Source organism: Mauremys mutica, chromosome 3, assembly GCF_020497125.1.
Source record: "Mauremys mutica isolate MM-2020 ecotype Southern chromosome 3, ASM2049712v1, whole genome shotgun sequence".
Taxonomy (NCBI): Eukaryota; Metazoa; Chordata; order Testudines; family Geoemydidae; genus Mauremys; species Mauremys mutica.
Window position 1 is genome coordinate 40,018,249 of NC_059074.1, and position 11,798 is coordinate 40,030,046.

Genomic DNA, 11,798 nt, shown 5'->3' on the forward strand with positions numbered 1-11,798 from the left:
ATTTTTAATGGAGAAGGAATAGTTACTAGTTGAAAAGAAGGTCAATATATATGGGGATAGAACAGAAATCCTCTTGGGAGATCTCTGAGAAGCTCTCCTGGAGGTAATCGAAAAGCCTCTGCATGAGGTTCCTGGGGAGAGCTGCCTTATTGGGTGCTCCGAAGTAGCACACTTTTCCACGCCAGGCTTTCATCTGGTACTCCGGGACCATTGCCTCAACGAGCATGGCAGCATAGGCCCCTGGTTTGTGCTCGCTTTCACGCAGCATGCGCTCTCTATCTCTTTCTGTGACCCTCCTCAGGGTGATCTCACTCGGAGACTCCTGCATTTAATTAGAGTAATTTGTTTACTATTAGTATTGGGAGTGCTTCACTGTTCCTTTGCATAACAAGAAGCATCACTTTACAACCACATGGTGGAGGCTGCAGAGTGGCAGCATACAGGGATCTTTCCCAGGGAACAGACATGAGGGGGTGGAACAGGGGCAGAGTTTATGCTTTCAGGATTGCCTGCAGCAAGAGGACAGTGGTATACATTCACTTTTAAGCAGCCAAAAGTCTTTGGCTTACCATGCCTGGCTGCTCCACGGATTCTGCTGTCCTGCCCCGCTTGTCTGATCTGCAGTGCAATCCCCCAGGCAATGAAAGCGAATTCCGAAAATTCAAACTTTCCCTGAGTGAGTGCACATGAGATAGGTGCTGTGCATGGTCTTGTTCACAGAGACTGACTAGATTATGTTTCTTCTTTGCAAAAATTTATCTTTGTAAGGAATTCACTCCCTTTTTCCGATCACACAGCTGCAATTGTATCCCGACCTGCTCCAGCATGCCCCTCACAGAGGCTGGCGCAGATTAGGCGGCGCAAGAAAAAGACACGGGACGAGATGTTCGCAGAACTTATGGGCTGCTCCCGAGCTGAGGCGGCCCAGCAGAGCCAGTGGAGGGAGAACCTCTCTCAGCAGCAGCGCTCACACAGCAAACGGGAGGACAGATGGCATCTGGAGGACCAGCAGGCAACTCAAACGCTGCTTGGGCTAATGAGGGAGCAAACGGACACGCTCAGGCACCTTGTGGATATTCTGCAGGACCACAGGCAGGAGGACAGAGCCCCCCTGCACTGTATCTGCAACCACCCTCCCCCGCCACAAAGTCCAATACCCCTCTCACCCAAAATAACAAGAAGGAGGTGCGCCAAGGGCTGTGAACACTGTCATTCCACCCCAGCAGAGTGCTCAAGTACCAAAAAGCTCTCATTTGCTAAATTTTGAGAAGTCCTTCCCTTTCTGGGTCACCCAAGGCCAAATCCCAGTTTCATCCACTAACTGTGTAGTTGATTATTAAAAATAGTTTGCTGTTCATTACTGTTTCCGTCATTTTTCTTTACAGAAGACTTTGTGTGAAGTGCGGAGGAGGGGTTTGGTAATTGCATAGGAAAGTCACCATTACCAGGGTACAGACACGGGGGCAGGATCTACAGCAGGTCACACACACAGTGCAGTCACAAGGCACCCTGGTCAGTCTTGGAGGTGTTTTTCATGTTCTGTGCATAGGCGGCAGTTGCCCTGCTCCAGCTATATTTGGAGCTGGGTCTCTCCCACGGCCCTGCCTGGATCGGGCCCTGGCCCCCACGGGTCTCCCCCCGCCCCGCCACGCTGTGTCCCTGCCTGACAGTAGAGCGGCTCCCCGCAGAAATGCTGTCTGCTGCCCCAGGGTCCTAGCGCCTGCCATCCACAAATGGCAAGGCAGGCTGCCCTTACCCTGCCCTTCCACCGTAGCCCTGAGCCTCTCCAATGCCCCAAACCCTCAGCCCCAGCCAGAGCCCTCATCCCCCTACACCTCCTCCCCTTTCCCACACACCCCTCACCCCTTCCTATGCCCCCACCCCCAGCCCAGAGCCTGCACCCCTCACCCCTTCCTGCACACCCACCTGTAACCATCCTCCCCCCAGTCCTCCCCCGCCACAAGGCCACATAGCCCCCGCACACAGAGTCCCGAAAAGGAGGCTCCGTTGAAACAACCAGTCCGGCACTGCAGACCGCTCTAGGAGCAGGAGCCTGTCATTCCTCGAGTGTAGAAGCGGTCTGTACATCACTGCACACCCTACCCACCACAGTCTGTGTCCCTGTTTCAACCCTTTAACGCGAATTCATTAGTAAAGAAAACGTTGTTAATTAACAATATTCCATTAGCTTTATTTTTAAACGTGTGTTGGAAGGGGGGATACGTGGTGAACGGGGTATGTAACCGCAAAAGAAAGTCAACAGTAACTGAAACAGGGGCAGGTTCAGCTTCTCTGTAAAGAAACTGAACAGTCACAGGTTACCCTGCAACCTGAGGAATCTATCTTTCAAAGCCTCTCGGATGCACAGCGCTTCCCACTGGGCTCTTCTAATTGCACGGGTGTCTGGCTGAGCGTAATCAGCAGCCAGGCGATTTTCCTCAACCTCACATCCCGCCATAAAGGTCTCCCCCTTGCTCTCACAGAGATTGTGGAGCATACAGCAAGCTGCAATAACAATGGGGATATTGGTTTCGCTGAGATCCGAGCGAGTCAGTAAGCTCCTCCATCTCCCCTTGAGACGTCCGAAAGCACACTCCACCACCATTCTGCACTTGCTCAGCTGGTAGTTGAAGAGTTCCTTGTCACTGTCCAAGGCACCTGTATAGGGCTTCATGAGCCAGGGCATTAGCGGGTAGGCTGGGTCCCCGAGGATCACTGTAGGCATCTGCACATCCCCAACAGTTATTTTGTGGTCCGGGAAGAAACTACCTTCCTGCAGGCATCTAAACAGACCAGAGTTCCTGAACACACGCGCGTCATGAACCTTGGCCGGCCACCCGATGTTGATGTTGGTAAAGCGTCCCCTATGGTCCACCAGTGCTTGCAGCACCATTGAAAAGTAGCCCTTTCTGTTAATATACTGGCTGGCCTGGTGGGCCGGTCCCAGGATAGGGATGTGAGTCCCATCTATAGCCCCACCGCAGTTTGGGAATCCCATCGCGGCAAAGCCATCTATGATGACCTGGACGTTTCCCAGGGCCACTACCTTTGAGAGCAGGAGCTCAACGATTGCGTGGGCTACTTGCATCACAGCAAGCCCCACGGTAGATTTGCCCACGCCAAAGTGGTTTGCTACTGACCGGTAACTGTCTGGCGTGGCAAGTTTCCAGAGGGCTATGGCCACTCGCTTCTGCACACTCAGGGCTGCTCGCATCCGGGTGTCCTTGCGCTTCAGGGCAGGGGACAGCAACTCACACAGTTCAAGGAAAGTTCCCTTACGCATCCTAAAGTTTCGCAGCCACTGTGATTCATCCCAGACCTGCAGCACTATGCGGTCCCACCAGTCCGTGCTTGTTTCCCAGGCCCAGAATCGCCGTTCCATAGCATGAACATGACACGTGCTTTCTGAGAGGTCTGTGCCACTCTGTGACTTCATGTCCTCACTGCGCTGCCGGAGCCTCCTCGAACAATTTCTCAGCATCTGACTGTTGAAGAGGTGTACAATAAGGTGTGAGGAGTTGACAACGGCCATAAGTGCAGCAATGATCGCAGCGGGCTCCATGATCGCAGTGGAGTGCTGTGGCGTCCACGCTGTCACTAACAGGAAAAGTGCGCAAACTGATTTCCCGCCGGCGGGAGTGACGGTTCAATGATGACAGTTACCCAAAAGCACCCTCGACACATTTTTTCCCCCAGCAGGCATTGGGGGCTCTACCCAGCATTCCAATGGGCAGTGGGGACTGCGGGAACTGTGGGATAGCTGCCCACAGTGCACCGCTTCCAAAGTCGACGCTTGCCCCATTAGTGTGGACTCACAAAGTCGAATTAGTGTCCTTAGTGTGGACACACAAATTCGACTTTGTAAGGTCGATTCCACAAATTCGACTTAAGTTGAATCAAACTACTCTTGTAGTGTAGACATACCCTCAGTCCTGGGAGCAGAGATTGCTAACAGTGCAAGTTATGAGCCTAATCTTGTAAGAGGACCATGTGACCTCAACTTGCAACAGCTTCAGTGGGAATTGAGGTACCAGTACCTCACCGTATTAGGCTACCTTTTTCACTTTTGAACTAGTACCAGGAACTGCAGCTATGTCACCAAGCCACTCAAGTACTAAAGAATGAGTTGTGCACTGACTTGTTCTGTGGCCTATTCCCATTATAATCACTTAAATAGGATGTACCTATAGTTTTCAAAACACATAATAGAAAATTTACTTTTACATAGTCATTTTATGATGATATGGATGACAAAGAAAAGAGGAACTGTTGGAAAACACCACCCATTAATTTAGCAAGTACAACAGAACCTCAGAGTTACAAAGATCAGAGTTACAGACTGACTAGTCAACCACACACCTCAGTTGGAAACAGAAGTACGCAATCAGGCAGCTACAGAAACAACAACAAAAAAAGCAAATACAATCCAGTACTGTGTTAAACATAAACTACTAAAAAAATAAAGGGAAAGCAGCATTTTTCTTCTGCATAGTAAAGTTTTAAAGCTGTATGAAGTCAATGTTCACTTATAAACTTTCAAAAGAACAACCATAACATTTTGTTTAGAGTTACGAACATTTCAGAGTTACAAACAACCTCTGTTGCCGAAGTGTTTGTAACTCTGAAGTTCTGCGGTAAAACTTCTGCAATATCTAGGCCACAGCCTGTTGTGCTTTTCAACTTTAGTTTGAAATGGCCCCAAATTTTATGTAAACCATTTTTGTACTTCTTTTCATACTACAATAATCCAGCGTTTATTTTTTGTTCCATTTAGATCTATTAAACAAGCAGTTTAGCCTCTATCCCATATTAGAGGCTCATCTACTATCACATACTATTCTGCTGTCCAAATACAAACAAAGTATGAACAAGTTAATTTTGTTTATCCATTTGTTTTGAACATTCTAAGACCTAAGCCTTTTATGGCAATTACAAAAATCACTGTTCTGTAACCATGTGTAAATGATACAATTTTTTTCTATTTTCATTTTTTGTATCCTGATTTATATTAAATCCAGTTGGTTGTTTACACATCCATCAGGGATTATTTTGAATATAAAAAGCATGCTTATTTTTCTTAGCAAAAATGTTCAACAAAATCCCTGAAATTACATACATCTTAAAAATCAATTAATTCATGTCAGGATTAAAAGTACTCAAGGACTTTCTGTAAAAAAACAGCTGATGATACAACAGCAATATACTTCATGGAGTGAAGCTATTGCAATCCATGTGTATGTAAATTTAACATCCAAAAAAAAACTACGCTAAAAGATTGTTAAAGTTGCCAAGTCAAGTAATCAAACGTTAGGCATTGCTAAAATTATGGTTGCCATGAAACCTTAAGAAGGGGGAGAAACTGATTGGTTGAGGAGCCAAGAAAAGGGCACTGTGATTCAGTGAGGTGGAAAGAATGGGGACAGGGAGCAAGAACCAGGGCCAGCTGGGCAGACACCAGGACTACGAACGGGGTGGAGCCACTGGCATTGGGTGGAAGTGGAGACTTGGACTTGGATGGGGACCCATGAATGGGAAGACTGGGATAGCAATGAGAAATCTTAGGAGTGGAGACTAGGACTGGTTAAGTGAGGATACTGGGGCTGGGACAAGTAGCCAGGGTCGGGAAAAGACAGAACTGGGAAAGGGACAGATTGGGACAGAAGGGACACATTGTGGGCAATGGACAGAAGGGTCATCTCTTTCAAAGTCCTCTGTGGCAGCTCCCATAGCTCCCTTCAATTCATTATGTTCAAAGGAAGTCTTTACCCATCAGAGCTGCGTATCTGGAAAAACACCATTAGCAGCAAGCCCTTGGGGCTAGTATGCATTGATTTCCTGTTTTTAGATGGGGACTGGAAGAATGTGGGACACTTTTTAATAGGGACTGACTATTTCAACCTATATGCGCAGGCATACTCAACTACAGAACAGAAGGTCACTACAATTGCTTGACTGTTGAAGGAGAAACACTTTTAAGTATATGGATGCCCAGCTTTGATACAATCAGACCAAGGAAGAGACTTTGAGGGTTGTGGTGATTATTGGACCCTAAAAAGTTACCCTAAGCTCAACTGTGAAAAGTACCTGAAAGTTCATAAGATGTCAAAAACACCTATGACTTTTTTTGCCTGCCTGAGAATTAACCATGGAAAATAGGTCAAGTTGTTTTCAAATAAATAAATGTTGCAAACAGCTGCAAGAAAACCGGACATAACTGAATTAATCCAAACAAAAATCACCTACTGCTATAAGTCAAGGACTATGGTGGTCATATTTGGTCAACAGGAAAATGTGGGAACACAGTTACCTATGCCAATTTTGGAAATGGATTTAATTTTTGGGCAAGATAATGAGGATAAAATATGTCATTCACTTTTATTCTTTTTGGGGATTGTTAAAAAGAGACTTTGAAAAAAGAAAAAGAATAATTTTCCCCCACCTATCCCCTGACCTACCAGTATTGCAACTCATCTCAACTCATTTCAACTTTCTTGCCCTCAAGGCAGAAGGAGCAGACCAAGCTAAGGGAATCTCTTCCCAAAAGGAAGGCCAGTTGGCCTTGCTTTTGTTTAAGGAACTTTGTTTTCACCTGTGAGTGCTGAAAGTCATCATATCATCATGACATCCACTACTCAGCCCGTCAACAGGGATATCTAATTGCCTACACCATGGATGCATCTAAGCTCCTGTATTCTTTCCCCTTCCCTTGTTGTGTTGCTTTCTATCCTCCCCCACTTTTCTTCCTTTCCTATCTTTCATTCTCTTGGTTTTTCATTGAGTCCTGAAATCAACCATGCTGCATTCATCCAAGCCTGCCTTCTCCAAGGAGAAAGAATCCAAGTAGATGATGTCCTTGACCAGAACGTGAATCAAGTCCAAGCAGCAGATGTCATGGTCGACTTGCCAGCAAAAGCATCCACTCATAACTAACTAGCTGTCCGGTGTTCCAAAAACATCAACAAAAGCTTCATTTCACCTAACTTTTCTATCCTGTCTTTCGTCCATCTTGTGTCTGTCTATTAAAAACAGGATAAGTGAATGTCTTTCATATATTAGGGCCTGGTCTACACTACAAGTTTATCTCAAATCTAGCAGCATTAAATTGAATTAACCCTGCACCCGTCCACACAACGAAGCCCTTTACTTTGTTATAAAGGGCTCTTAAAATCGATTTCTGTTCTCCTCCCCGATGAGGGAGTAGTGCTGAATTCAACATTGCCATTTCGAATTAAGGTTAGTATGGCCACAATTTGACGGTATTGGCCTCTGGGAGCACCGTTGTGACCGCTCTGGACAGCAATCTGAACTCGGATGCACTGGCCAGGTAGACAGGAAAAGCCCCACGAACTTTTGAATTTCATTTCCTGTTTGACCAGCGTGAAGCACTGATCAGCACAGGTGACCATGCAGTCCCAGAATCAAAAAAGAGCTTCAGCATGGACCATATGGGAGATACTGAAGCTGATCTCTGTATGGGGAGATGAATCTGTTCTATCAGAACTCCGTTCCAATAGACGAAATGCCAAAACATTTGAAAAAATCTCCAAGGCTATGATGGACAGAGGCCACAACAGGGACTCAACACAGTGCTGGCTGAAACTTAAGGAGCTGAGACAAGTGTACCAGAAAGCCAAAGAATCAAATGGACACTCACGAAGGGAGGGGCAACTGAGGACTGTAGCTATCCCAGAGTTCCTGCACTCTCCGAAAACCATTTGAATTCTTGGCTGAGGTCCCAAAGCCTGAAGGGTCAAAAACATTGTCACAGGTGGTTCAGGGTATATGTCGTCAGCCCTCCCCGCCCCTGCTCCTCCCCCCGCCCCCGTGAAAGCAAAGGGAAAAAATCGTTTCTCACCTTTTTTCAATGTCACCGTATGTCTATTGGATGCTGCTGGCAGACACGGTGCTGCAGTGCTACACGGCAGCATCCCCTTGCCTTGCCTTGCCTTGCCTTGCCTTGCCTTGCCTTGCGGACAGCAGATGGTACAGTAGGACTGATAGCCGTCATTGTCATCCCGTGAGTGCTCCTGGCTGGCCTCGGTGAGGTCAGCTGGGGGCGCCTGGGCAAAAATGGGAATGACTCCAGGTCATTCTCTTCTTTAAGTTTTGTCTAATGGAGAGTCAGTCCTGCCTGGAATATCATGGCAGCTGGAGGCTTCTGCCCCAGGCTGCTCTCCCAGTCAGCAGCACTGCGCAGTCATGCCTACCCCAGCCTACCCCTTGCTACCAGGGTTCACAATCAGATATTTAGACCTCTACATTTTGCTGCAAATAAAAAAATTAAGCTGCAGTTTAGAACTGTCCCCCAACATACATATCCTGGGACATTTTGTATTTTACTAGTGTCAGCCAAAGGCCCCCACACAAATGGAGATTCAGTCCTGCCTGTGCTTCTATCCTAGTGCTTATCACAGATTCCCATTTTCAGCTATAGGCTGAGCAAGTGCAGAATGGTGGCTCATTCTACTTCACTGTAAGCCAACCGCCCTCCCCTCCCCCCTTTGATCTCTGCTTGCAGAGGCAATAAAGTCAGTGTTATTTCTTATTCATGCATTCTCTATTACTTCATCACACAAATGGGGGGATAACTGCCACGGTAGCAGTCCCAGGAGGGGTGGGGAGGAGGGAAGCAATGGGTGGGGTTGTTGCAGGGGCACCCCCTAGAATGGCATGCAGCTCATCATTTCTGCGGGATCTCTGGGGCTCTGACACGGAGCGGCCGTTTGCCTCTCTGGTTCTTTAGTAGGCTTGCCTGATATTCTAGCAGGACTGACTCTCCATTAGACAAAACTTAAAGAAGGAATGACCTGGGGAGTAATTCTCATTTTTGTCCAGGCACCCCCAATCAACCTCACCGAAGCCGGCCAGGAGCACCCATGACAGCAGCAGATGGTACAGTATGACTGGTAACCGTCTTTGTCAACTTGCAAAGCAGCAGACTGTACAGTAGGGCTGGTAACCGTCTTTGCTAACTTGGAAAGGCAAGGAGATGCTGCTGTGTAGCACTGCAGTACCGCATCTGTCAGCAGCATCCAGTAGACATACGGTGACAGTGAAAAAAGGCTGAACGGGCTCCATGGTTGCTGTGTTATGGCATCTGCCCGGGCAATCCAGGGGAAAGGGCGCAAAATGATTGTCTGCCGTTGCTTTCACGGAGGGAGGATTGACTGACATTTACCCATAACCATCCGTGACAAATTTTTGGCCCCGTCAGGCATTGGGATCTCAACCTGGAATTCTAATGGGCGGGGGAGACTGTGGGAACTATGGGATAGCTATGGGATAGCTACCCACAGTGCAATGCTCCGGAAGTCAACGATAGCCTCGGTACATTGTCGCACACCACCGAATTAATGTGCTTAGTGTGGCCACGTGCACTCGACTTTATACAATCTGTTTCCAAAAAATCGGTTTCTGTAAAATCAGAATAATCCCGTAGTGTAGACATACCCTAGGACTAAAAAATAAAATAAAATAAAATAAACCTTTTCTTTTCATCAAAGAAAGGTTGTTAGTAAATTTTAACTCCAAAAGGAGAGAGACTCTTTTAGGGTCTGACTAAGTTTGTTTTTTATAATCACTCAATTACAGTTGCAGTATAAATGCTTGATTTAATTCCTTGTTTTGTGTGTGTGTGTGTGGGTGTTTAAATAAATAAACTTTCAACTTGAATTAATGCTTCTGAGTGTTGGCCAAATAATGTAGTAAAACAAGGCCTCTGCAGAAAACAACCCTAGATCTATCTATCACTGTTTAATGTTAGACAGCGAGAGAGTTTATAAACACCTTTAACTCTTTAAGCCTTGATGATCAATATCAATACAACATTTCCACCTTTTGACAGAGGTACTTAATATAGTGTGCATTAGTCTAGGACAATCCCTTATCCTCAGCCAGAACAAGTTAATCGGACTCTTTAGAATGTATTGTACTTTATGCTCTTACCTGAGACTTGAAGTGAGATGGAGTTGATAAGATTAATAGATAGTAAAAGGCTGTTCAAGATAGCGTCACTTTTGGGGGCGCAATCCAAAACAGTGATAGGTTGTGTCACCAACTGCCCTGTAACCCTGGGTGCTTTAAAGTCTCTGTTGCTGTGTCTCACAGCCTGGATACCAATAGCCAGCAGACAAGCCTAATGTTGTGTATTTGGTTGTCATGGTTTTTGGTTCCTATGGTAACTGAGTTAGATTATTAGGGGATAGCTCAGCCAGCTTCAGCCGGCTGGGTGAGTTCTCTGAGTCTGTAAATAAAATGGTGGTTTTGTTAGCTGTCTGCTGTCTGGCCTCAAGTGATTTCTTCCTAAACCGGCTGCCCCCAAGGATATAACAAGTGGCGACGATGGATGGGATCCTGGTGCTGCTCCAGTAACAGAAGGAAGTAGAAGTCAAGGTACAAAACAAACAAATAAAAATACTGCTTGTTTGCACTGACTGTGAAAGTGAAACTAAAATCATGGCTACTCTGACCAGGCCACTGGAACCTTTTGATAAGAATATAGAGCAGTGGCATGTGTATACTGAGCGTTTTGAGCTTTTTGGTATTGCAAATGACATTACAGAAACAAAGAAGGTGCCAATATTCTTAAGTGTTGTAGGGGCTAAAACCTACTCTCTGCTACGCAGCTTACTACACCCTGTTAAACCAGCAACTAAATCTTACAGTGACATTGTGGAAATCCTGGGGTCCCATTTTTCCCCAAAAACACTGGTAATTGCTGAAAGATATAGGTTCCACAAAAGAGACCAAAAGGAAGATGAAACAGTTGTACAATTTGTAGCCATTTTAAAAAAGCTAGCAGAACACTGTGAATTTAAAGAGATGTTAAATGATGCCCTGCGTGACAGGTTAGTGTGTGGCCTGTACAGTGAAGCTATACGGAAGCGCCTACTGACAGAGGCTCAGCTTACCTTACAGAAGGCTGTTGATATTGCTGTCTCCATGGAACTGGCTACAAGGGAGGCGCAATACATCGGTGCATCCCCTAGGGTGCAAAAAGTGTCACAAGAACTGACCCACAAAACGGTGCAGAATCAAGAATGTTACCGCTGTGGTAAACCGGGTCACCAGGCATCGGAATGCTGGTGTAAGGACCTGGTGTGTCGACACTGTGGCAAAAAGGGACACATTGAGTGTGCCTGTAAACAAAAGAAAAGGAGGCCTGTGGTCTGGCCGACAAAAAGAGGAACCTTGCATACCCTAGAGCAGACCGAGGATGATCAAGGTGACACCTCAGCGCAAGAGAAAGTGCCACTGCATGTTTTGTCTTTGGCAGTGGGCTCACTTGAATACTGGGTAACCCCGTTATTGGATGGCAAACGTATACGCATGGAACTGGACACCGGTGCAGCCGTCTCACTGTTCTCCGAGACTGTGTATAAAGAAAAGCTACAGCATCTTCCGCTTAAGGCAACAAAAACTGTTCTGAAGACGTATACGGGAGAAGCTGTGCCTATGCTGGGCACTATTGATGTTAAGGTGGAGCTCAATGGACAGGTGGCTAAATTGCCACTGTTTGTGGTGAGAGGTAACTACCCAGCCTTAATGGGTAGGTCTTGGCTTGGGAAGATTCAACTGAACTGGGCAGAAGTGCACCGGATGACTAAAGAAGAAACCAGTCTAACCCCTATACTAAGGAAACATGCTGCTGTTTTTGGAGATGATTTGGGAAGTATGAAGGGAATCACTGTGACATTGAACATTAAACCTGACAGTCCACCAAAATATTGAAAGCCCGAACTGTGCCATATGCCATCAGGCCAAAAGTTGAAGCAGACCTGGAGCGCCTGGTCACCAAT

General features: G+C 46.5%; 1 long non-coding RNA gene across 1 annotated transcript in view; it reads right to left on the minus strand.

Moving 5' to 3' along the window:
• Nucleotides 1-10,128, minus strand: part of LOC123367362 — a 120,248-nt gene extending 110,120 nt beyond the window's left edge. Inside the window, exon 1 of the long non-coding RNA XR_006578424.1 lies at nucleotides 9,946-10,128. This is a non-coding gene — a long non-coding RNA (uncharacterized LOC123367362). The remainder of the gene's footprint in view (nucleotides 1-9,945) is intronic.
• Nucleotides 10,129-11,798: the final 1,670 nt, after the last annotated feature.